We start from the raw sequence: 23,320 nt of genomic DNA, 5'->3' as shown, positions 1-23,320 counted from the left end.
ATGCTAATCTAAGTCTTAAAAGATAATATCCCTGCTTGGATCTCCTACAGATCTTACCAGTTGAGCTCAAATTGAGACTATTTTAGTAAGATACAGTAAAAAGCTAAAATAAAGCAAATTAAGCTAGCAATTATTTCTTTCATCTTTGTTGAAACCTTTTTAAAATCCACTCTCTTCACTCTGCCCCAGTTTTTACGTATTGCTCGTCTTTGTCCCTTTAATGAGCTAATTTTACTGAGCTGAATGAAGCTTCTTTCATTCCACCAACAAAACTGCAGATGATTTCAACCGTCCACCTGGATCCAGCTACAAAGGCTCATTGAACCATCATATAATACCTCATTTTACCTGGATTTCCTGAAGCTTGCTAACTTTAATGTGGCGTGTTTTTACTTTGATCACTTTGTAAGTACAAGACAACGAGCAGGATTGAAATCGTTGTTTGTACAGTCTGTTAAAGTCCCCACAGAGATTTGGATTTGGATGGTGTTAGTTTTATTCTTAGTCTGGTAGGGATTTTGTTTTTTTACATCCTGTGGGCAGAGGAGGCTTTGTTCTGATCTTTATAATGTTAGAGATAGACTGAGTGAGCAGATGACAGCAATTTCCTTGTATAATTTGATGTATGAACTTTTTAAAGTGGGCACTATACAAAGCTTGACTCTCAAATCTGCATCTTTATTACCTTCTTTTTTTTTTTTTTTTTTTCCAAGCAAGGTAAAATTACTTCTTTGGCCAATCTGAGGAAAGACAGGATAACCTGAGAAAGTGTATAGCACCAGGTAGGACTGAACAATTTTGGGAAATAGTCCAATTGCAAAATTTTGGATAAATATTGGAATTGCAATTTAGCATGCACATTTTTTTTTTTTTGGGGGGGGGGGGGGGGGGGGGGGGGGGGGGGTTGTGTGTTTATCTTCTTTATTAGTCACTAAACACAAGCAATAAATCATTCTAGAGTATGACAAGCATGACAAAGAATACCGTTAACATACAAACAACAAGTTTCTGTACTTTTTAAATGAAAAAATAAACAGTGGGAAGTTTTTCTGACCTCCAGTTGTCAGTAAGAGTAACAAACCACATATAATAAAGTGAACAAGGGGTATGGCTCTGCTAGCCACAATTGCCGTACCGTATGGAACTCTGTAGCTAAAAGAGTTGTTTTTATATTTTTTTGCCAGAAAAAAAAGAAAAAAGAAACAGGCTTTTGCTGGTTTTAAGGACAAACGAGTATAAGTATATATTACCTCCATGTCTGTGCATAAGTTATTTATTGATTTATTTATTTATTTATTTATTTATTTGGGGGGGGGGGGTTATTGCAGCCTTTGCAATTTGGAAATTGCATTCTATTACACTGTTTCAGTTTGATTAACTGTTCAGCCCTAGTACCAGGGGCCCCTGATTGCGCCAATAAAATTTCCCTCACTCCATCACACCAGCAGCAGCCTGAACCATTGATGCAAGTAGGGATAGGTGCCAAATTAGGTACTTTTATTGGGACCAACCAAGTTCTGTCTGTAGTACCAAGTACTGATTCATGTAAAATCAAGAGGTACCAAGTTCAGGTACCTAAATGTATTTTTGTGACTGTGTGAGAGATTGGGAGAGTAGGAGATTTTCCACGCTGGACATGAACACAGCACTGCAAGGTCATATGTTGAAGAATAAATGTGTAACATTGAAAATCTTTAAGACTTTATTATTGAACAAATTAGTATTTATCATCGCATAATCAAACACAAAAATATCAAAAACTGCTACCGTTAAGTACCGATACCGATCGCCAGGTACTGGACTTCAGTACCAAATTGTTTCAAATGTGAAAGGTACCCATCCCTAGATACAAGACAAGGTAGAGCTCCTGCTTTTGCGCTTACTCTAAATCCTGAGCCTCCATCTGAATGTGGACCAGAAATCCAGACTTGTCAATTGAAATGTTTCTCAATCTTCTATGATCCAGTTTTGGTGAGCCTGTGTGAATTGTAGCCTCAGTTTTCTGTTCTTAGCTGACAGGAGGGTCATTGTGGTCGTTTGCTTAAAGAGAGCTGCTGATACACTGCATATTTTCTCTTTGTACCATCCTCTGTGTGGATGATTGTGTGTGAAAATCCCAGTTTATCAGAAGTTTGTAAAATACTTGGACCTTAACCACCATGCCACATTGAAAGTCTCTAAATCCCTTTTCTTTGAGGTTCTGTCATGTGATTGGCTGATTAGATATTTGTGTTAGCGAGCAGCTGAACAGGTGAACCTAATGAAGGGAGAGGTGAGTGTAATTAATTCACTATACTAAAACTAATACACAGTTCATCTAATTAAAGTCCTTTGTCTTTTCAGCTCACACTGCCCTATATTAATCCATGAATCCTTCAAACATTGGTCAACACTTTGATAATAGGAGGCTTACCAAAGTGTTTCTCAATCATCTGACTCACCTGTCTCTTTTAGTGTGATTACTCAGTTATAAAATTTGATTTTAGCCGAATAACAATAAAATCTATTTTTGTTCTGCTTCACATTCCCCTCTCTCCATCATCTCGCTTCTCGAAAAACATCACAGTTTGGTCCATTTATAAAGTGAAACCTCTCACATGTGTAACAAGTCCCATTTTGACTCCCAACCAGGGAACAGAAGTTGATGATGAGCACTTGAAGTCAGCAGAAGTAGTTCCTCATCATGCCTGAATGAGAGCCGGGCTTTAATCACTGCGGCTGAAAATGACTCTACAGTCATTTCAGTCAGTCAGTCAAAGATGTCTGAAAGCTCATATTTTGCATCTGTAAAGTTATAGCTGGAAAGTTCAGGGCTCTTTTCTCACTTTTCATCAGATCTACTTCCTCTGAGTCAAAGAAAATCAATTCCTCTTTATTCGCTCTGCGCCGTCTCCCTGCTTTTGATATCATGGTACCACATCCTCTCGGTGATTTGTCCGTACGGAGGTTTGGCGTCTCCAAGTCCTGGCTGTGTGCACTCCTGTGCTGATGTAACTTAATGTAGAGCTGTGAAATTGAGTGTAATAATGGAGGATAATGTGCACAGGATGTCTGCTGTGCTGCTTCTGATGAAGGCACTCTCATGACTATTGTGTAATTACTACATATCATCAACCTGCTAATTGTCTGTAATGTCACCCTCAGTTAGCCTGTCATCAGACAACACATCAGAGTGAATGTGTGTTACGCAGAGAGCAGGAAGAGTGATGAGACAAAGACCGTAATTCTTCCTTTAAACCAGACTTTTTTGCGTCTCATCCTTTACGCTCCTTACACAAACTACAGATTCACAGAACTCTTGGTTAATTCAGGTGTGTTAGTGTGTGTATTTTCCAGTTTCCTTTCAGGCGGATGTTTTTAAGTTCAGGCTCTTTTCATATGACCCCGAGTAGAGTTAAGCATCTCTTTCAGATACAAATCTTACAAGTGGATAAATAGAGGTGAAGAGAGAGCAAACATCTTTAGAGGAGAGCTGCTTCTACTTTAAATTGAGCTATTAACTTTAGAGCAACAGCCGGGAATAATAAATAGGAAGGCTGCTGTTTTGCATGAAATTTGCACAGTAAAATCTCAGGGCTGTTGCGTCAGGTACATCTCACATTTAGTGCAATATTCTTCAAATACTTGCAAAAGTTAAAACGGAACCATAAAATACAACATTTACAGCCAGATGTAAACTTATCTCTTTTGCACATGGTTATTTCTCTGGCATGATGTACTGATGCTGTGAGAAACAAAAAAGATGATGAATCCTGAAGGAAGAGAAGAAGTAAAGAGCAAAGGGCAAAATGAACAGAAAGCCCAACAGAAAATGTGCGAATTAGGAGGTTACTGTTGGTTAAAGGAGAAAGAAAATACAGTCATTAAAATATGTCCATTAAAACAGAACACTATGCTGTAGCACCTAAACGTAACAGTCCAGTCTTTTCCACGTACAGAGAATATATGAGCGACTTTCTGTTGCCCTGAGTATAAAACCAACCATTTTTATTCCATTTCCATTTTACAACATCCATAAAAAGTCACCATCCGGGATCAATGGACTGCAGACATTTGACGACTCATCATCACTCTGCCTGTTGGGTTTGTTGGCCTGTAGCATCTGACACATGCTCTGCAGATGATCAGAGAAAGGAGAGGGAAGGAGAGGTCTTCCAGAAAGTTCTTCCTGTCCATTCATTATTTAAAGCTATGGTCTATGATTTGGAAGCTTGGTAATTATCAATAACGCCATTCATGAGGCCGTTATGGTCTGACGGTCCGATCTATGCAATATAAAAAGCAAAAATAACGGAAAAAAAATCCATTCAGTACATCAGCAGCAAAACAGCATAATAATTGACCAACCCACCGTTCCCTTCATTTGGGGTTTGTGCGTGAGTCCATCCAATCCCCTGTCTCCCCTGCTTCGCACCGTCCTGCCCATTGTCCCGCCTCGTCCCTCCCCACTACCCCTCTCACGTCAGCTAGCTGCTCAGCTACTGAAGTGTCATAGAGCAGGAGAAGACGAGAACCAGGAAGCTGTTACTGTTACCCTTCACAGTGATGGAAAGAAAATGAAAACGTTTCAAGGAAAGGCAAGAAGCAAGTTCCGAAGCAAGAAAGAATTATGAGCAATAAGGTGCCTACGGAGACTGTATATTGATATATCATCAGCTAAACAGGATTTCAGATTGTAGCGTTAAGATTGTAGGTAAATAACCCTAGCACACATCTCATTCTGCAGTTTTGTTTGAGTTCTGGATCATTGTGGAGCTTGATTCCTCTTTGACAAGCCTCTTCACATGAATCTCTTGTGTGACAATTATTACAAAACCATTATTACGTTATTGCAAAAGATGGTGAAAAAAAAACATGTCTCTTTGTTTTGAGAGGATTTCTATTAATGTGGTGTGTGTTGATTTAACAGGAATGTTCTGATAACACTGAAAATACAGAGCTAGGCACATAGAAGTTGTATGTATACCAATAATTAAAAAGATGATTAAAATAAAAAAAATAAAGCAGAGTTTTGTAAGTTAATATTTTCAAAAGGGTAAGTATTTTTGATGAGCTTTTGGAATAATAATGTCAGCACTTAATTTCTAAAGCTTAATCAGAATAATTTATATGTTATGACTGTTAAAGTGTTCACTGAAGAGTCATATGTTATAGTTTCTGCTCTTTACAGTGGTGTTAAAAATCAGACAGTGATTAAACAAAGCCCCAAGTTCTTTCTTATTCGATCACTCAGAATCAAATGTCAGATTATTCACCAGGATGCTGAAATACTCAAGTATCGTGGCTCTAAACATAAATGATGATGGGCCGAATCAAAACTACATGAGAAGTAGGGCTGAACAATTTATCGTTCTCAGACCAAAACTGCAATTTTAGACAATGCAATTTTGAGATCGCCAAAGCAGCAATTTTTTTCAGCACTCTTGACTGACCCAGGATCTGTTGTGTCAAGCATTATACACATTCTGTTTTACAAATTTGTAGACAATCTATATGTTAAAAGTGCTGGTAAACAGGTCAACAACACAAAGTCTCTGTTTGGGAGTAGGAGTTGATGAAAACAGATTATTTATCATCACTATTGATGATTAAAAAATTGTGAATTTCAATATCTGCCAGAAAAATTAGATCTTTTCCTAAAATCGTTCAGCCCTACATGTGTATATCCCAAAGCTTGATTTGAAGAAAATCGTGAATCGAATTGAAATCACAATATCTGCCAGAAAAATCGCAATTCAATCTTTTCTTGAAATCGTTCAGCCCTAATGTGAAGGCTTGTGGCGTGGATGACCAACGTGACTCAGTTACAGAAGAAGAACAAAACACTGGTCAGAGCAAGTGTTCTTTAGCCCAGACACCACCACACCTCATCCGAGGTGTTATCACTTTCAGTTGTTTGACATCTGTAAAACCAGAGAAAAAAAAAATGTTGTTGATTGTGAACACCACAGACCCCAGCTGTAAATCATGACTTTCATAAAGCTCATGGATAATAAACATGAATTAGAACCAGTGTTTACCTTTTCAAGCCAAACATAAAGTTTTTTTCCCATTGAAATGCATCTGAAAGAATGATGTTGTCTTACATTTAGGGGTTTATTAATTGAACGCCAACAGCAGATGATGCCACAGCTCATCTTTTAGAGAAATCTGATCCTGGCCAGCGGTCACTCACAGCGACAGCACCAGAGGGGGAGGAAGGATGGAGGGACACAGTGGTGCAGAACCAAATGTCTCAGAGGAAGGTCAGGTGTTTTATCAGCTGAGAAGAAGTTATGATGCTGCTTTTCAGATAATGGCTCCCAATCCAGCAAAAACAAACAAACTGTCGAGCAGCTGAGAAACCTGGTGTCACACAGTGTAATGTCCACAGAAGGTCTTTAAAACATTCAGGGGTCTGTTACTGAAGAACAGAAGGAAGGTATTCACATTACCAGTCCTGTCATCCATCAAATTCACTATTTTTTTCCCAATCAATAAATTTGAAATACCCATAAAGCACAAATTCACATTTTGTTTTCAAAGTGTTCGATTCAAACAGTGTTGGAAAAAAACTACCTTTTTAAATCGCAATGCATTAGTATTGTTACTTTTTTGAATAGTTTTCTTCAAATGATTTGGTCTTTTTTTTTTCTTTTTTTTACTCTTGATATCATCTTGACCATACAGACATGCCTTCCTGTAACTCCCTATTAAGTGATATTAAATAGGGGGTACTGTGCATTTTTTTTAAGCCCTACTCGGTCCGTTAGGTTTTCCTGTAGTAGCTTAATTTAGAGCTTGAAGAAATCCCTGTTTTTTTGCACTAGTGTTTTAGAAAACCCCTATTTCAGCCTCAGTCTGATACACTTTGTGTTAGCAGCTGTCTCTTTAAGGCTCCCCACTCCACAATTCCCCTTTTCTCTGATTGGCCAGCCTTCTGGAGGCCTGTCAGAGGACAGAGCTATGGGCAGACCTTGTTGATTGAGGCCCGCCCTTCAAATGTGTCATAAACCAGTCATGAGATCCTTATGTGATGACCTCATCATTTTAGAAGGTCTCATGAAGACTCCGTAAACATTTTGGACAGAGGAAAACAAAAGTTTTGAGTAGTTTAAAGACAGATTCAGGGATTTTTACAACATATTTAATTATGTGGAGGTTTGAAAATCTGGTCATGCTTAGAATGGACATAAAGCATTTTAAATGAATACATGTTTAATTTTTTTTTTTTTTTTTTGGGGGGGGGGGGTCATAAGACAGAGCCTTATTCTGTCGTATGGGATTGTATTGAGGAAGTTAAAGAAACAGATTGGCTCTCATTAACCTGTCTCACCCCTCACACGCCGACTGTCTGTCATAACACATCAAACACAGTTCAGTGAATCACAGCTACTCTTGACACAGCCCCCCCCTGTTGTGTGTGTATATTAGGTTTTTCCACACCACTGTATCCATGAAGTGCACCTCTGCTTGAATCCTGACTGATCTCAAGTGGAGAGAGGATAAGACCTATTGTCCCTTAACCTTGAGCTCAGCCTCTCTGCTTTAACATCAGATAGAGCTCCTCTTCACCTGACACACATGCGGGGATCCAGGGCAAGAAAAAAGCTGTATTGATCCTCTAACCTTGCAGACCGGTGGATAAGGGAGAGTGGAGTTACAGATCAGAGTTACAATGCACAGTCAGAAAAAAGTAGATGTCAGAAAGAAAAACTGATCTCTGCCTCTCAGCACAGTCTATCATTGGTTTTCTGATGAGTTAATGCAAATAAAGGTGAGTCTTTATGCCTTTATTTAACCCAGTTCATATACACTATAGTGGGGTTACAAAAAAATGATGAGATGTGTTCACCATCAGATTTGGCCCACATTAGCAGATGGAGACGGTTTCTTTTTGGACCCCGCAGGGAAGGCCAGACTCCATCCTCGTCCCCCCTCTCCCAATCCTCCTGACAGTGCCAGCTCTTTGCCACCGCAGGCTGAGGAGGTGGCAGCTCCAGCCGGGTTTTCCTGTCGCCCTGGGGCAGGCAGAGAGAAATAGCCATCTGTCATTTACTCGGGCTCTGGGCATTGTCCACCACGGACACATTAAACCGTCCTGAAGACATCTATAGATCTAAGTGGGATCTAAACTGCTGCTTGAACAGAGTGTGAACAAAGGGGCCCATCCTCCCAGAGCAGTCTGCAGTGTTACCAGCCATCCATGTCATATATCTGTTGTCAGTCTGTCATCAGATTTAATAGGGAATAAATAAAGAAGACAGGTCCTTTGTTTCACAGTCAAACGCCCTGCTGTAACAGCTACGTTTGACAATAAACGAAAGAAAAGTGTAAATCCAAAGCTAGCTGCTGCCTAGCAGTTTATATACCTTTTGGAGTGCTGCCTTGTCTTAGGTTATATAATCAATTTTAGCTAGGCCCATCCTCACAGATGAAACTGATCTTATATACCTCTGGAAAGGTCTGACAGCCAGCCATTGTTGCTTTTTGTTCTGAGACCTAAAACTAGGGACACTGTATTGGTTGTTTAAGTTAAAACATAAAGATTTGGTTGTTTCACAGATATTGTTCAATGATTTTCAATAAAATAAAATTGGAACATTGAAAGTATATGTGTTCAGTTATTAAAGAAAAATAAAAAATAAAAATTGGTAACGGCCCAAATCGGTATCAGCAGGTCAGGTTTTCCAAAGATCGGTGATCGGCCAGAAAATTGTGATCGGTGCACCCCTACTCATTGGTTTTGTCTCTTATTGCTTTTATTAGTTTTTTTCAAATGTTGGAATTTTTACCAAAAAGTTGTAGAAAAAATGAAATACAGCCTGACTCTTCTTCGATTTTCTGACTATGTCTTTTTTTTCAGTTTGTTTTCCAACAAAAAATGGTTCGCAAACAGATATCCGACATTTTGTTTGATTTTTAAACTGGTACAGAGCTGTATGACTTCTAACAGCCTCTGGGTTAGATCTTGCTTCTTGCTTGGTCATCCCACTTTTCACTGATAAACTTTGCTGGCTGTGAGTAATCAGAGGGACTTTCAGTCTTTGTGCCCTAAATAGATTTGTGTTCTGCTAGCAAAAAAATGGACCCAATCATGGGTACTGAGAGATAGCATTTGAGGATAACCTGTTTTGGCCCAAAACATAATTTTGATATTCTGGATTGTGAACAGGAAAATACACAAGAGTGAGAGTATTTAAAAAAAATGTTTTTGCAGAAAATTAAAAAAGTTTGTTGATGATAAAAATACCTCTAACTTTGAAAGAAGTGACCACCAGAGTTTGGTTAACACCAGGTGCCAGTTGGTAGCACATATGACAACTGTCATCTGTACTAGAAGTTGGGGTGCAGCACCCCTCTGCAGCTGGGGGTTAACTGTTTTTCATATCTGCGTTGGTACTGCATTGTGCTGCCATGATAATTTTATGCATAATGTTGAGTTTTCCTCCTCAGTCAATGCTGTGATTGCTTGTATTGATTGAGTAGCCGTGTGTAAAGGTGTTGGTTTCAGTTGTCTGCTTCATTCCAATAAAGGTGCAATGCTACTGGGGAAAGAACCATAGTTTACCTTTGATCACACGTGTGACGATTTTCTATAGTTGTGTAGCCGCAGTGAAAGGTTTACACTGTATTCAACTTTTTAACACATGATGTGATGCTTCATGAGTAGGCAAATCAAGTTGAGCTTCCTACCGTTATGATGGTGTTATGAATATGAAAAACAGAATCAGGATGCTGCTCTAGACAAACATTTGAATAGTGACTGACAGCAAATGTGTACATTGAATATCCTTTTTTTTTTTTTTTTTTGCTGCGTTAAGTGTCAGGACATTACTGAATGATCATCTGTTCACTGAAGAGTGAACACTGCACAGAACACCACTCTGCATGCGTTCAAACTGGACCACAGCGTCTACAGGATGAAGCACTTGGATAGAGATTACTTTGCTGTCTTTTAAACAATGGCCACAATAATTAGACCAAAAGTAATTTCTCATATACATTCTAATACATAATAAATCAATTTACCTCTCTAATACAGTCAATACCTCCTATCTGACAGCTTCTAGAAGTTTTAAGGTGGAGCATTGTATTACATTTTACTCAGTGCATGATTTAACTTTGTCAATCAATAAGGTCACCTTAAAGCTCAAAATAATATCTGACCACTGTGTCTTTCTTGCTTGACAAACTTCTTTAAAAATCTGTTCTTGAATTGCTCATAATAGTCTCAACCAGATTATGTAAGAAAATCCTGTGTTCAACATGTGTTTTTTTTCTCATGAGAGCGAGCCAGATGATTGGAGGATTAGGACGACAGGAAACATTGCTGGAGGTCTGTCTGAAGTCCACTTTATGAATTAATTTCCCTCAAAGAGCTCCAAAAAAGAAAAAAAAACAGTCTGCATCCACTGCTTGGTAACTGTCTTGGATTAGAATAAAGTTGAGTCTCCTTGCTGATTTTTCTGGCACTTTAAATCTTATCTTTTAAATCAGCAGCAGTGCAATTCATACCTGTGGTGGCTGGTAAATGGTGTTTTTATTGCTTTGATTTATTTATTTATTTTCCCTGTAGTTGCATTGTGCTGATAATGTTGACTTAAAGTTCTTTTAGCATTTTCTGCTCCGTCCCTCTGAAGTGTAATTAGATTTTCATTTAAATTCATTAACAGATAAAGACCATTTCAATCACGGCTTCACTCAGGGTCAGCTCACACTGCTCTATTTAAAGAGTGAGCTGCCTGCAGGTTTGACTTGATAATATTAATCCGCCATGTGAAACCCTATTATATGGCTTCCTGGAGTAAACACAGCATGTCTAGACCGTGTCCTCTCCCAGACTCAGGCCTGACACCGTCTGCCAGGAAAAGATGGAATAATTGAATCCTGAGCAGAAAGTGCACACCGACAAAGGGCTCAGCCTGCTTCTCTTTGTCTGGTATTTTTAGGTGAGTGAACTGGACTGGAGGTGTGCTGAATAACTGGCATACTGGGTTGTTTTTGTGAGGTGCTGGCACCCTCTGCTGCTAGCTAAGGAGAATGCTTTGGTCCCCCTTTATTTATGGAGGAATCTCATTTAAGACGCTACCAGCAGAGCTCTCCTTCCACCCTCTGCTGCTCTGCCGTGCTGTTTCTTCACTCTGAATATTCTTCCCCTTTTTAATTGGGAGCAGAGAAGCTTTGCGGGGTTGATCTTTTTCCCTCTCACAGGGAAAAAAATGAGTGAGTGAGGGAGCTGCTGTGATTTAAAAGAAGAGGGGGGGGGGGCAGAAAGACCTAAATGGCATGTGCAGCAATTTGAAAAACGGACCAACATTACGCGAAAATGGTTGATTTTTAAAGGGCAGGCTCAGAACAAAGTGTGCCATCATTAAAGTGCACACCTGTGGGCTGCACTCCACAGGCCAATATGAGCTTTTGTGCGCTTCATTTAATGTAGACCCAGTGGCACACACATGCAGTCATGCACACACACACACATGCACACACACACACGTTTCCTGTCTCTCTTACTCTCTTATTACTGTCTATCTCAGAGCCAATTTGCTGTAATGTTCTGTGATGCAGGGGAACTGGCTGGTGATAATGAAGCTAAAATAAGTCGAGCTTATTATACAGTGGCACATTGGAACTAAGCAGGTCTCTGTCTCTCCTCTCCCTCCACGACCGCATGCACAACAATCATTTCTCCAGCAAAAATATGCCACTCTGCAGGGATCGACTTGCAGGGACACAGGCTTGTTAGTGTGGAAGCCTGAAGCGCTGTGTGTGTGTGGGTGCATTTGTGTGTGTGTGTTTCTGAGGCTGTCTCTTCGGAGTAAAGCAGATATCCCATGTGTCTGAATGTCACACTTCAGAGCTAACCAGCCATAATGAGCAGAAAATATTGCAGCAGAAAATGGAATTCCTATTGTTGTCATCGCTCGCTGCAACTTGTTGTCGACACACAAAGTGATCTCTTAAGGTATTTTCAGTTTGAACAGATGCTTGATGTATAAGTATTTATCAGAATAAAACATCTGTAACCATTTGAATTCATGTAATTAACCCCTTAACACCTAGCATCCACATTGGTGGACTAGGGATGTCCAGATCCTGATCTTTAGTATCGGATCAGGCCAATTTTGGCATTTTTTTAAGTATTGGTGATCAGGAATCCTAGCCTAACCTATCAACCGATCATTCATGTTGGCTGTCATAAAGCCAAAATTGCTGCTGAACGCCAACACGTCAGTAAAACTGAGAAAGAATTTACTGGCAAACTGGTCATTTTCTGCAAATGTTCCGAGAAGACATGAAATAGAAATTCTCCCGTCTTTTGTGTCATGTTAAGACGTGTTTCCAGCTCCACGTTTGATACATCCATGTACCCATGAAAACTTGAGAATCTGAAAATTACCCCAGTGTTTTCAGTTTTGGGATTCCACAAATGACTTGTAAAAATAACTGGTATTTTGATCCCGCTGACGGGTTTGGGATCCAGAGGGTTTTAGCTTCAAAACTAGCTTAAAGTGATACTTCGGGATGGAACAAGTTGGGTCCTATCACAAGGTTTAGGGCAGAAATTACCCCTACAGCAGTGTTTTTGTGCAGCAGAAGCCCAGAGCGCTCGCACCAAACACCCCCTCCCTGCTCCTCTGCCGGTTTCCTCTGCACTCAGACGTGGCCATATTTTACTTGACCAAAAACACAAATAAACGGACTCCCACCGAAAAAATCTGATATCGGTCTGCATTCACGCTTTATTTAGAGAATTTTCAGCACGTTATGTTCACACAAAAGCACCGCTAAATAAGGCTCTAGTTCTCATCGTGTCATAAAACGGCGCTACCTCCGCTGCAGAACCACAGCTGGCTACGAGGCGCTCGCCGCTTAGTGTATCAGTCCGCGTGCGGCGTGCCAGATATAAACAAACGCAGGTAGTCTGCCAGGACGAATATGCAATAACAACGTAAAGATGAGTGATTATGAGAGCAAGGACGACCTGCCGTTCACTTTGAATAAAGCGTGAATGCAGAACGATCAGATAGGGGTCATTTCTGCCCTAAACCTTGTGATAGGACCCAACTTGTTCCATCCCGGAGTATCACTTTAACTTAGTTAAATCAACTTAATCAGCTTGTGATTTTTCATGCTAGACATGAACACAGCATTGCAAGGTTATATATCAAAAAATAAATTCGTTCAGTCGGAAAAAATATGAGATTTTATTACCAAACAGATTCATATTTTTTACAATGTAAACACAAAAAAGTACCTGAAAGAAGAGATGGGTACCTTTCACGTTGAAACAACCAATGCCCAGTAACTGGCAATCAGTACCTGGACTCAACAGTACTAATTTTCAGTACTTTTTTTTTTTTGCTTTTTGTAGTAAAAATATCAATTTGATTAATAAAATATCTATATTTTTTGAATTTAATATATTTATTCTTCAGTATATAACCTTGTAATACTGTGTTCATGTCTAATATAGAAAATTGCCTGCTTTTCCACTCATAAGGCTGCATTTAGGTACCCTTACATGGTACCGTTTGATTTTACATGAATCGGTACCTGGTACTTTTGACACAATTCTGTTGGTACCTTTAAAAGGTAATTGGTACCCATCCCTACCAAAAATCGATACCGAAGAGTACCAATACCTATTGCCAGGTACTGGGCATTGGTATTGTATGGATACAAATGTGAAAGGTACCATACCCTACCTTCAACCATTTAGTCCATGCCATTGGGATAGTCATGCAGGGAACATTTTAACTCTTCAAATGAAGGCTGTGCAGTCCAAGGTTTATTTATAAAACATATTATTTTGGGGTCTTTGGAAGTCTCAGTGCTTTAACATGGATTGTTGCCTTTGCACCTGAGATTTTATTATTAAAAACGTTAATATTTAACAACCAAAACTACCCAAAATTGGTACCATTTAGTACTGATACTAATTGCCAGGTCCTGGGCATCAGTATCACTTCAAATGTGAAAGATACCTATTCCTAAGAAAGACATTATTTAAATGTTGAAGGGTAAGAAAGCCTAGCATTGCTGCATAAGCGTTGAGTTTGTGCACAAGTTACAGTTTGAAGAAAGAGAAGTCATTGTTAGGAGGAGGCAGGTCCTACAAACAAAGTTAAAGAGGGGGTGCAAAGGCTGCTCTAAGCCAAGCAACGTCCCTCAAAATTCATAGGCATGTTTAAATACATTAATTTTTGAGTTTATCTGCAATAAATGGTTTGATTTAGCAAAGGAAATGGATTAAATGTGGTGTTGAAATGATCAAATACCCATTTTTAATCATTTCCTACTTATTAGCCACTTTTCCAGTTAATGAATTTCGTCTTTTGCAGAAGTGAAAGAAAAAAGATGTCTCATCAGAGCAAACTGAAGTGAATTTGGAAATCTGGCGTCATTTAAAAGGATTAAAAGCTTCAGAAGCTGCTCAAAGCCTCAGTACTCAGCTGCACATCCTTAATAAACACAGACTGAACTTCTCATCATAGTTTCATGGTATCATATTGGTCTAAACTGATTTCACAGCCGTTAAATATATTTTGTAACCTCATTCTACATTTAAAGCTGTTGAGCTGTATGCAGTTCATGTTGAACACAGCGTTAAGAGATCCACTTAAAGCAGGAAGCATGATACAGTGTGAAATCACACCCTGCCCTCACACACTGAAGGTTAAGAGCTCCAATCATTATTTTTTAAAATACACATTCGCCTTGGCAGGAAAGGTGATGTTTGCAGCAATCAATACAGCTGTTCTAATAGGATCTTCCTTTATTCCTTTTAACAGCGCTTTAGATCACTTTGATAGCCTTCCTCCTCCTCCTCCACCTCGCTGCTGTTACCCTTGATTCAAGTGTCTTGGCTTCACTGCTACCTCTTTGAGTTGACCTGCTAAGAGCCAGGGTGCAGATGGCTGCTTTGATGCTTTTATGCTGCGTCTTTTTCTCCTCCGCCTCGCCTCCAGCTGAACAGCACATTCACGCAGAAGAAAAAGCTGCAGAGAAACAAGCAGCACGGAAGGTTTAATGTGTGTCAGGGAGCATACACATCACACACGTATGGGGTTGTGAGAGTGTGTGATGTGATGTTGTTTTCTGGAGGTGAAGGATCTAAAAGGCAATGTGTGCCAAAGGTTAGCACTGAACATCTCTCCATCTCTCCGACCCCCGCCCTGATGCATCTCCCCTGTCAATGCTACACATGTAGTTCACAGGTTACGATCAATAATTTGTTCTCTCCACCCCTCTTAAAGAGATGGAGCCCAGCCTCCACCAATTCACAGTAATGGCTGCAGACTGAGCGTGGGTAATGGGATGCAGTCTATTTTTCAGGCCTGTTTGGAAGTTTTTAATGGGGCTGCTCCCACATAAGAGCCCCTGTGTGGATTGTGGTAATGGGCAGCATGCTCTCCAAACCCTGGCATCATGAGTGTTATAGCAGGGGGGGTCATTATCCCCTGGTCCCGAGTTGACTTATCATCCGCCATGGAAATAAAAAGGCAGGGCGAGAGGCCCACAGAATGGATTGTGTGGCCCATAATTACAAAGCAAGGAAGCCAAACTGGATCAGATAAGGGAGAAACACGCTGGTATTTATTAGTGTCGCTGTGACCTGGCTGAGTCTGCTGCACACACTGGATGAGGCATGTCAACGTGACCTTTAAAGGTTACTTCTGTGCGTATTTAGTCATCACGTCATTGTCAAATTCGGGTTATCTGTTCTAATTACAGCAGATAAAGAAAAACAACTCGATCATGAGGGATAAATGGAAGGCTCTGTGCTGGACCTTTCACTGAATTCATGACTGTGTTAAAATAGCACTGACTATTCTGTCCACCCCTTCTCTCTTTGCCCCGTATGACTCTGCTCACTTTGTCATCGATAAACACAAACTGGAGGTTGTGTTTTGAAACAAATTTGTGAGATGTTAAAAGATCTTGTGCAACAGTCACATAAATTGTTGTCACATAAATGAATATTGCTCTTGAGTAGTTCAAAATCCAGATTTTAAGAAATATATTTTAAAGAAGGGGTATTGGGCTTTTTTTTATTTTTTTTTTTCATTTTTTTTTTTTACCCCTAATACTGTTCCACTGGTGCACTTGTAGAAGCTTTACTTGATTTTACTTGATTTTTTATGCTAAATAATAGAGGTGTCCCAGTCCGATATTGATATTGGATATCGGGCCGATATCAGCAAAAAAACAAATATCGGTATCATATCGGAATGCATCTAAAATCTCCGATATAAGCAGTTTCTGTTACCCATTGGTTAATAATAAATGGGTCATTTTTTGCTCATACCTACAGTTGCTGATTACTGTTCTTTGTTTGAATGATATCACTTAATCAAGCCTTGTCTAACATGACAGACACACTACAGAAAAAGTAATAAAAGTATCCATGTTTAATGCTGTTAATGTATCGGATTAATATCCGTATCGGCCAATACTCAATGCTGCAGTATCGGTATCGTATCGGAAGTGAAAATGTAATATCGGGACATCCCTACTAAATAAGGCTCTAGTTCTCACCATGTCATGAAACAGGGCTACCTCCGCTGCAGAGCCACAGCTGGCTACGAGGCGCTTGCTGCTTAGTGTATCAGTCTGCGTGCAGCATGACAGATATAAACAAACGCAGGTAGTCTGCCAGGACAAAGAGACACGATGAGAACTAGAGCCTTGTTTAGTGGTGTTTTGTGTGAAAGTAACACGCAGATTTTTTCAGTGAGAGTCCGTTTATTTGTGTTTTTGATCAAGTAAAATATGGCCCCGTCTGAGTGCAGAGGAAACTGGCAGAGGAGCAGGGAGGGGGTGTTTGGTGCGCACTCTGGGCTTCTGCTGCACAAAAACACTGCTGTAGGGGTAATTTCTGCCCTAAACCTTGTGATAGGACCCAACTTGTTCCATCCCGGGGTATCACTTTAAGGCTTCTTTCTCATGTAACCCCCCTCCCTCTGATTGGCCAGCTCTCTCGAGGCCTGTTGGGGCAGAGCTACAGGCAGACCTTGGTGTTTGAGGTCTCACCTCAAATTTAGACCATGTGGCAGTCTTAGGGACTTAGCTTGGCAGCTGGAGAGGTGTTAGCATAATTTCCTGAGCTCTGGGCACAAGGCACCAAACAACCAACTACACAGTGTTGTATGTCAGAAACATCTAGAAGCATTCAGTCTGAACATCCAGTGTTGTTTTTTCATATCCATGTTTAAAATATGAGAAAGCAGGATACCCCTTATTTAATTTTCTTTAAAGGACCTGCTTCTTCCCAAAAATGACCTCTCTTTCTTCAAACTGTAACTTGTGCACAGACTCAGCGGTCATGCAGCAATGCTAGGCTTTCTTACCCTTCTACATTTAAATAATACCATCCCTTGAGGTGGGTATCTTTCACATTTGAAGCTATACTGATGCCCAGTACCTGGAAATTGGTATCCGCACTCAACAGTACCAATTTCCGGTACTTTTGTGAGTTTATGTGTCAATAAATAATTATTTGTTTCATAATAAAATCTCAAAGATTTTCAGTTTAACATAATCATTCTTCATTATATAACCTTATACTGCTGTCCTCATGTCCAGTATGGAAAATCACCTACTCTTCCACTCCGTCACAGTCACAAGGATGCATTTAGGTATCTAAACATGATACCATTTGATTTTTTGTGAAGCGCTACACCAGGGGTCACCAACGTGGTGCCTGCAAGAACCACTGAAGGTGCTGCAAGGCATGATCCACAAAAACGCACAGGTCAGAATGGAGGTCCTTCCTTGTATCGTTATAGTGTTAATCATTGTGAAATAATTATCATTGACCTGTGTGCAGTCTCTCCACATAGTATTACCACGTCTACTATAATTAATGTTATCAAAAAGTGATCTGTGCATTTTTGTTCAAATAGTTTTTATCAGACAAGTAGCCCTTCGTGTCACTCATTCCCCATGAGGAGGCCCACAGTCTAAAAAATGATGGTGACCCCTGCGCTACACAGCACTACAGACATAATTCTGTTGGTACCTTTTAAAGTTCACAACATGGTACCCATCTCTTACCATCCCCATTGAAATGAACATGTAAGAACAAACATTTTCTCCTACAGGTATTACTGCAACTACAAAGATCCTTACTCCACATCACGAACCTCCTCACACTGCAGATGGCAAAGAGAAAAAACAAACCTTTTAGAAACACTCTATCAAGAATTCAGAGCTGCCCTTGATTTTTGACAATATGACACACTTCAAGGGATAATGATCAAGTTTTGGGGCGGTTCATCATTTGAAAATTAAACATTATGCAAAAAAAGAAAAGCTTAGGGAGTCAGCTGTCAACCATGAAGGACCAGCTAAGAAACAGAAACACTCAGCAAACTTTGTCAGTCGCTCAGCAAACAAGTGGCTTTTGACTGGAAGAGATACAGATGGGAAGAAATAACAAGTGCTGTCAACATTTACATTGAAAATGATCCAGACAAGCGCTCCATTCTCTGTTAACAGAGACAAAAACAAGACTTTTACAAATGTAGATGAGGTATCTTTTTTGACACACTTTAAGTTTTACCACAAGCTCAATGTTTCTAACAAAGTACTGATTCCTCCCTTATGTTACTGTGCATTCAGAATAAACACAAATATAGAGCACTAAATCTCCTCAACCAATTTTTGATTTTCTTACAAGGCCTAAAAAAACTCTGCCAGCATGTTTGGTCAGGATTCCCATGTCAGAAGAGCTTTCTTCTCTCTGTAACTGCTTCACCGTCTTTGTTGTGGTGTTCACTCCATCATCTGACCTTGTGGAGCTCTTTTTTTTTTTAATCTTGTGTGGGTTTTGGAGTGAACTCTGGGAGGATGCGATTGAACCACTCTCTGCTCTCCTCTCTGGCTTCCAGCTGGTTCCAATAGTAGCCTTCTCATGAGTCACTGTGTACTTTTTATCACTGTTTGTCCTCATTTTAAACTCCTTCCTCCCTCATGCGTAAGCATTGTTGTCCAAGGTGAACATGAAAACAAGGCTCTGGCTAGCGTCAGTCGGCCCATTTGCCTCTCATCTCCCCTCTCGCCTGTCCCAGGTTCCTCCTGTCTGTGAGCAATTAATGTGTGTTTATCAGTGTTTCCTGCATCTACTGACCGGTGCAGGGACAGCTGGCTCTGTGGTCTGCTCCCCTCGTACCAGAGAAGAAGAGAGGGTGAATGCGTGCGAAGGCGTGCAGACAGGGAGGAGGTGAAGTGAAACACAGTGGAGCTGGCATTGGCTCATGCATCTGTAAGTCATTGCAGCACAAAATCACATCCTCTCCTCTCTTTCCCTTTCTCACTGCCTGTTTCTCTCTGGAGTCTATTTCCTCCTCTTCTCAAACAGAGCTCTGTCCAAATCACCCGCTGACCGGTGTTTGAAAATGAAACCCAAAAGAAGCCCTGGCCCTGAACTCTGAGTGTGTGTGTGTATCAGTATCTGTCTGTGCATCTACAGTGAGTGCATTTTTATTAGTTTGCCTCCAGCTGAGGTTAGCTGTCAAGGCTGTAGTTTCATGTAAACAGACTTTATAACAGCACTTCAGTCTTGAGAGTACTTAATGCAAAACAGCCTGTTACACACTGCAGGTATTGAGTGACTGGAAATTAAGATTAGGAAAATGTTAAGTTTCTTCTTCACCTCAGATAGAAAAGATCAGAGTCTCTGCGCGTATGTAAGCAGAAATACACTGGTTAGTTTAGTTAAGGAGTAATGATACAGTGAGTGGATGGTCATGTAAATTTGAAACGTGACAGGGTGAGCAGGAACCCAGCGCAAGATGTTGGACCCTGAGTGGATTCTTATTCACCAAACAACAGTTCAATAAACATTATCAAGTAAGATATAAATAAATTATAAATAGGCTGAAACAACATAAAATAATGATTTAGAGTCTAATATGCTGATCTAAACTGATTTATCTGTGCAACAAGAAGTGGTCTCTCTGATTCAGCAATGTGAAAGTCCTCACAGCAGCAAGTTTGATTTTTTTCTCCTTCTTCTTCTTTTTTTTTTTTTTTTTTTTTTTTACAAAACAACAGAAAATAACACTCAAAATTATGTTTTTTTGAATATTTCCCGTAAAGATAATGTTAAACAAGTCGAGCTGGACTTTTCTGGAATATTTCTGTCATAATTTCTCTGTCATGTGTTTCCCTGATTGTTCTAATCAGTATATCGGTCTTTGATTTTCTTTTTGTCATGACCCATTACTTCATTTGTTCCTTGTGTGTGTCCATTCTAAGTCCTTAATGTTTTCTTTTCCCTGTCTAATTGTGTAGTTCTTGCTCCCTGTGTGTCTTGTTATTGTCTACCGCCCTTGTGTCTAGGGTATTTAATTAAGAATAAATATGTGTAGTCAAAAAAAAAAAGTATTTTATTATTAAACAAATTGGTATTTTTTACCACAGAAAAACAAAAAAGTACCGAAAATTGGTACCGCTTAGTACCGGTACTGATTGCCAGGTACCAGGCATCTGTACCGTATCATTTCAAATGTGAAAGGTACCCATCCCTAGTTGTCTTCCACCCGTGTTCATTCAACCTGTGTCTCTTTAGTACTTTGTCATTTCATCTTGTCCACCTTGTCCTGTCATGTTGTCTTTGCTTCTTGCGTTTTTACCCTCATGATTTTGTTTTTACTTGGACTTTTGGATTTTTGATGAACAAATAAATTTAGTTCGTTGCAACAAACTTGAATTATGTCCTTGTTCAAATGTCTTTAAAGCTTTCCAATCGACACAACTTTAAACATAAGTCAAATGTGACCACTCATCAGTGCTATCATAGTTAATGCAGATGGTTTAAGTTACTTTATAGTGATCAGCGACTTCAAAACCCCAGAGATCTGTGCCAGTTCTGTACCTGCGTGTCTGGATTGCAGGACAGGACGCTGGTCCTCTTTTCTGCGTTAGGATGTTTGGGGTCTAGTAGTTCTTCAGTCTGCTCTTATGTCTGTGCTGCTGTCATTATTTCCTTTACTCTGAGACCAACATGGGGTGGACACTCACCCAGCAGAGGTCATTTGGCTGCACTCTTTCCTAAGAACTGATTTAATTTCTTATGTTCAGTTTGTCCCTAGCGTAATTTTACTGTTGAGATGTAGTCACTTTTGTTATTGGGTTTTGACCAATCACGATCAATACTATCAAACAGCTGGGGAATTCTAATGTAAAATGCACTCTAAGCATTTTCCTATGAGCGTGATTTCCTAAAGTTTAAACTTTGATTTTTCTAAAGTTAGCAGTAAAACATTTTGGTGTACAGATTTATATCCAGATAGTTGTTGTTGTTGTTGTTTTTTAATGGCTGCTCTAGAAGGTATAATACCATAACATTTTTGATTATAAGATGACCCCCCTAATTTCGAGACTAATCTTCAGAAAAAGACTCTGATAACCAAAATTTACTTTGTTCAAAGAAACTTTTTTTATTTAATTGAAATTATGAGAGAAACATTTAAATAATAGTTAAAGACTGTTTTTTGGCTCTAAATACCGTCACTAATGTCTGTGTTTCAAATGCAATTCTGATGACAGCTCTGTTAATGGTCGTGCCTTTGTTACGTTTCTCGCCGAACTCACACACTTTCCTGTCACTCTCTTGGAAATGGTCTCTTTAAAGAATTACAATACGCTTTCCTTTTACAGTTTGCATTTTTCTTACGCTCTTTTTCAATACAAGATCTTTGGACATAGACACTCTGTAACTTTATATTTTTTGGCTGCCTGACAGTTGTTTAACGCCTCTGCTTCATTAACTATCATTATCTTAAAAATGTCATCATAACTCTGCCTCAGTTGTCTGATAACTTGCCAAACTTTTGATCCATTTTGCTCAAGAAAAAATTCTCTGCATCTCTATGTTTCTCATTTCTTGTCCATAGCTCCTGTCACTGTGTCTCAGCTGTGACTGACAGATCACCACAGCCACAGTGAGGTCACTGGCTTTACAAAAAGCTAGCACTCTCTGCTGTAGCAGTTGTAGCCACCCTAGACAATTATTAGCATGTCTCAATGGTTAGACCCTGATAATAAGACAAACCCCCCTTTACACATTATTTTTAGTAGAAAAAAAACTTGTCTTATATTTGGGTCAATATGATGATTTATACACATCCAGACAATTTTTAAAGAGAAAGCCAGTGGAACATGTGTGGCCTCTTGAATAATTTGTATTAGGGATGCGTTTGAGTTAAATGATGCACCAGGAAAAGAAGGTGGAAGTTGTTCCAGCATTGTCTGTTGCTCAGTGGGTTTTGTTGTGGTCATATAATCCAGGTCCCCAGGATGACAGATGATAATGGATTTGCTTATCACCTTCCCTCTCTTTTTTTATGTGTTAATGAATTATAATGGCAGATTGCCAGTCCACTTTGTCCGGACATTTACACACCCTGGAGTTAAATGTATAAACTTTATCATCCTGACCTTTCATCATGTTTTAGCTCCAGACAGGTCTGTGTGTTTATTACCGATCAGTTGGAGTCTGTGCTCTGCATGCTAAACTAAAAATCTATGAGCTAAACATCACTGCTGAAATCACCTCTACATGCTGAGTTTTTAGCCAGGAGCAAACCATTCTACCACGGCTATAAACCTCTTCTCTGTCTGACTGTGCTTACCCGGCAGCGCCATTATGTTAATGATAATAATTTAAGTCAGGCAGTAATTATGAAAACCAGACGCCTCAAAGCAATCAAGGAAACTGAGGACAAGCATCCAAGGACACACTCAGAGAAAAAAACAACAACAGGACAATAGAGTGCAAAGACGTGTGAAACAGCTTTTCCTTCTCTCTTTACCCTCTTTTCATCAATGATAATGAGACTCAGGTGATTTTTAACCGTTCTTGTTGGCGACTTTTGAAGCAAATACAGTTTATGAACTTCAAGTCTTCTCTGTAGTTTTGCTGTTTCTTTGGATTGAACTTGCTTTGCTGTTACTGAGATGATAAGTCGTCAGGATCACTTTCTGCTTTCTGGAGTGGCCCTGTTTGTTCTCACCATGACACTGCCAAACTCTGTCCACAAAAACATGATCAGCTGATTGATGAGGAGACACGTATACAAGTTACTGTGGAGCCAGTTTAAAGTGGGCATGATTCAGAATTCAAAGTTTATATTTGAGTTACATGTTGGAGCTGGTGAGCAGAAAACAGCATCAGAGATAAATCAATAATCAAATCAATGAACAAATACTTAAACATGCATAACAGGACGGGCTGTAGAAAGAGGGTTTGGTTTAGGTGGCAATAAAACTTAAAGAGGGGGTATTTTACTTTTTTTTTTTTTTTTTTCATTGTTATAATGTCTTTTTA

General features: G+C 39.6%; 1 protein-coding gene across 8 annotated transcripts in view; it reads left to right on the top strand.

Moving 5' to 3' along the window:
- Positions 1-23,320, top strand: part of auts2a (activator of transcription and developmental regulator AUTS2 a) — a 607,281-nt gene that overhangs the window by 185,695 nt on the left and 398,266 nt on the right. The gene's annotated exons all lie outside the window — the stretch shown is intronic.

The sequence above is a fragment of the Halichoeres trimaculatus genome, unplaced genomic scaffold (genome assembly GCF_033239565.1).
Source record: "Halichoeres trimaculatus isolate MK-OKI-2021-1 unplaced genomic scaffold, fHalTri1.1 fHalTri1_scaffold_6, whole genome shotgun sequence".
Lineage (NCBI taxonomy): Eukaryota > Metazoa > Chordata > Actinopteri > Labriformes > Labridae > Halichoeres > Halichoeres trimaculatus.
This window is presented reverse-complemented; position numbering and strand designations above follow the sequence as displayed.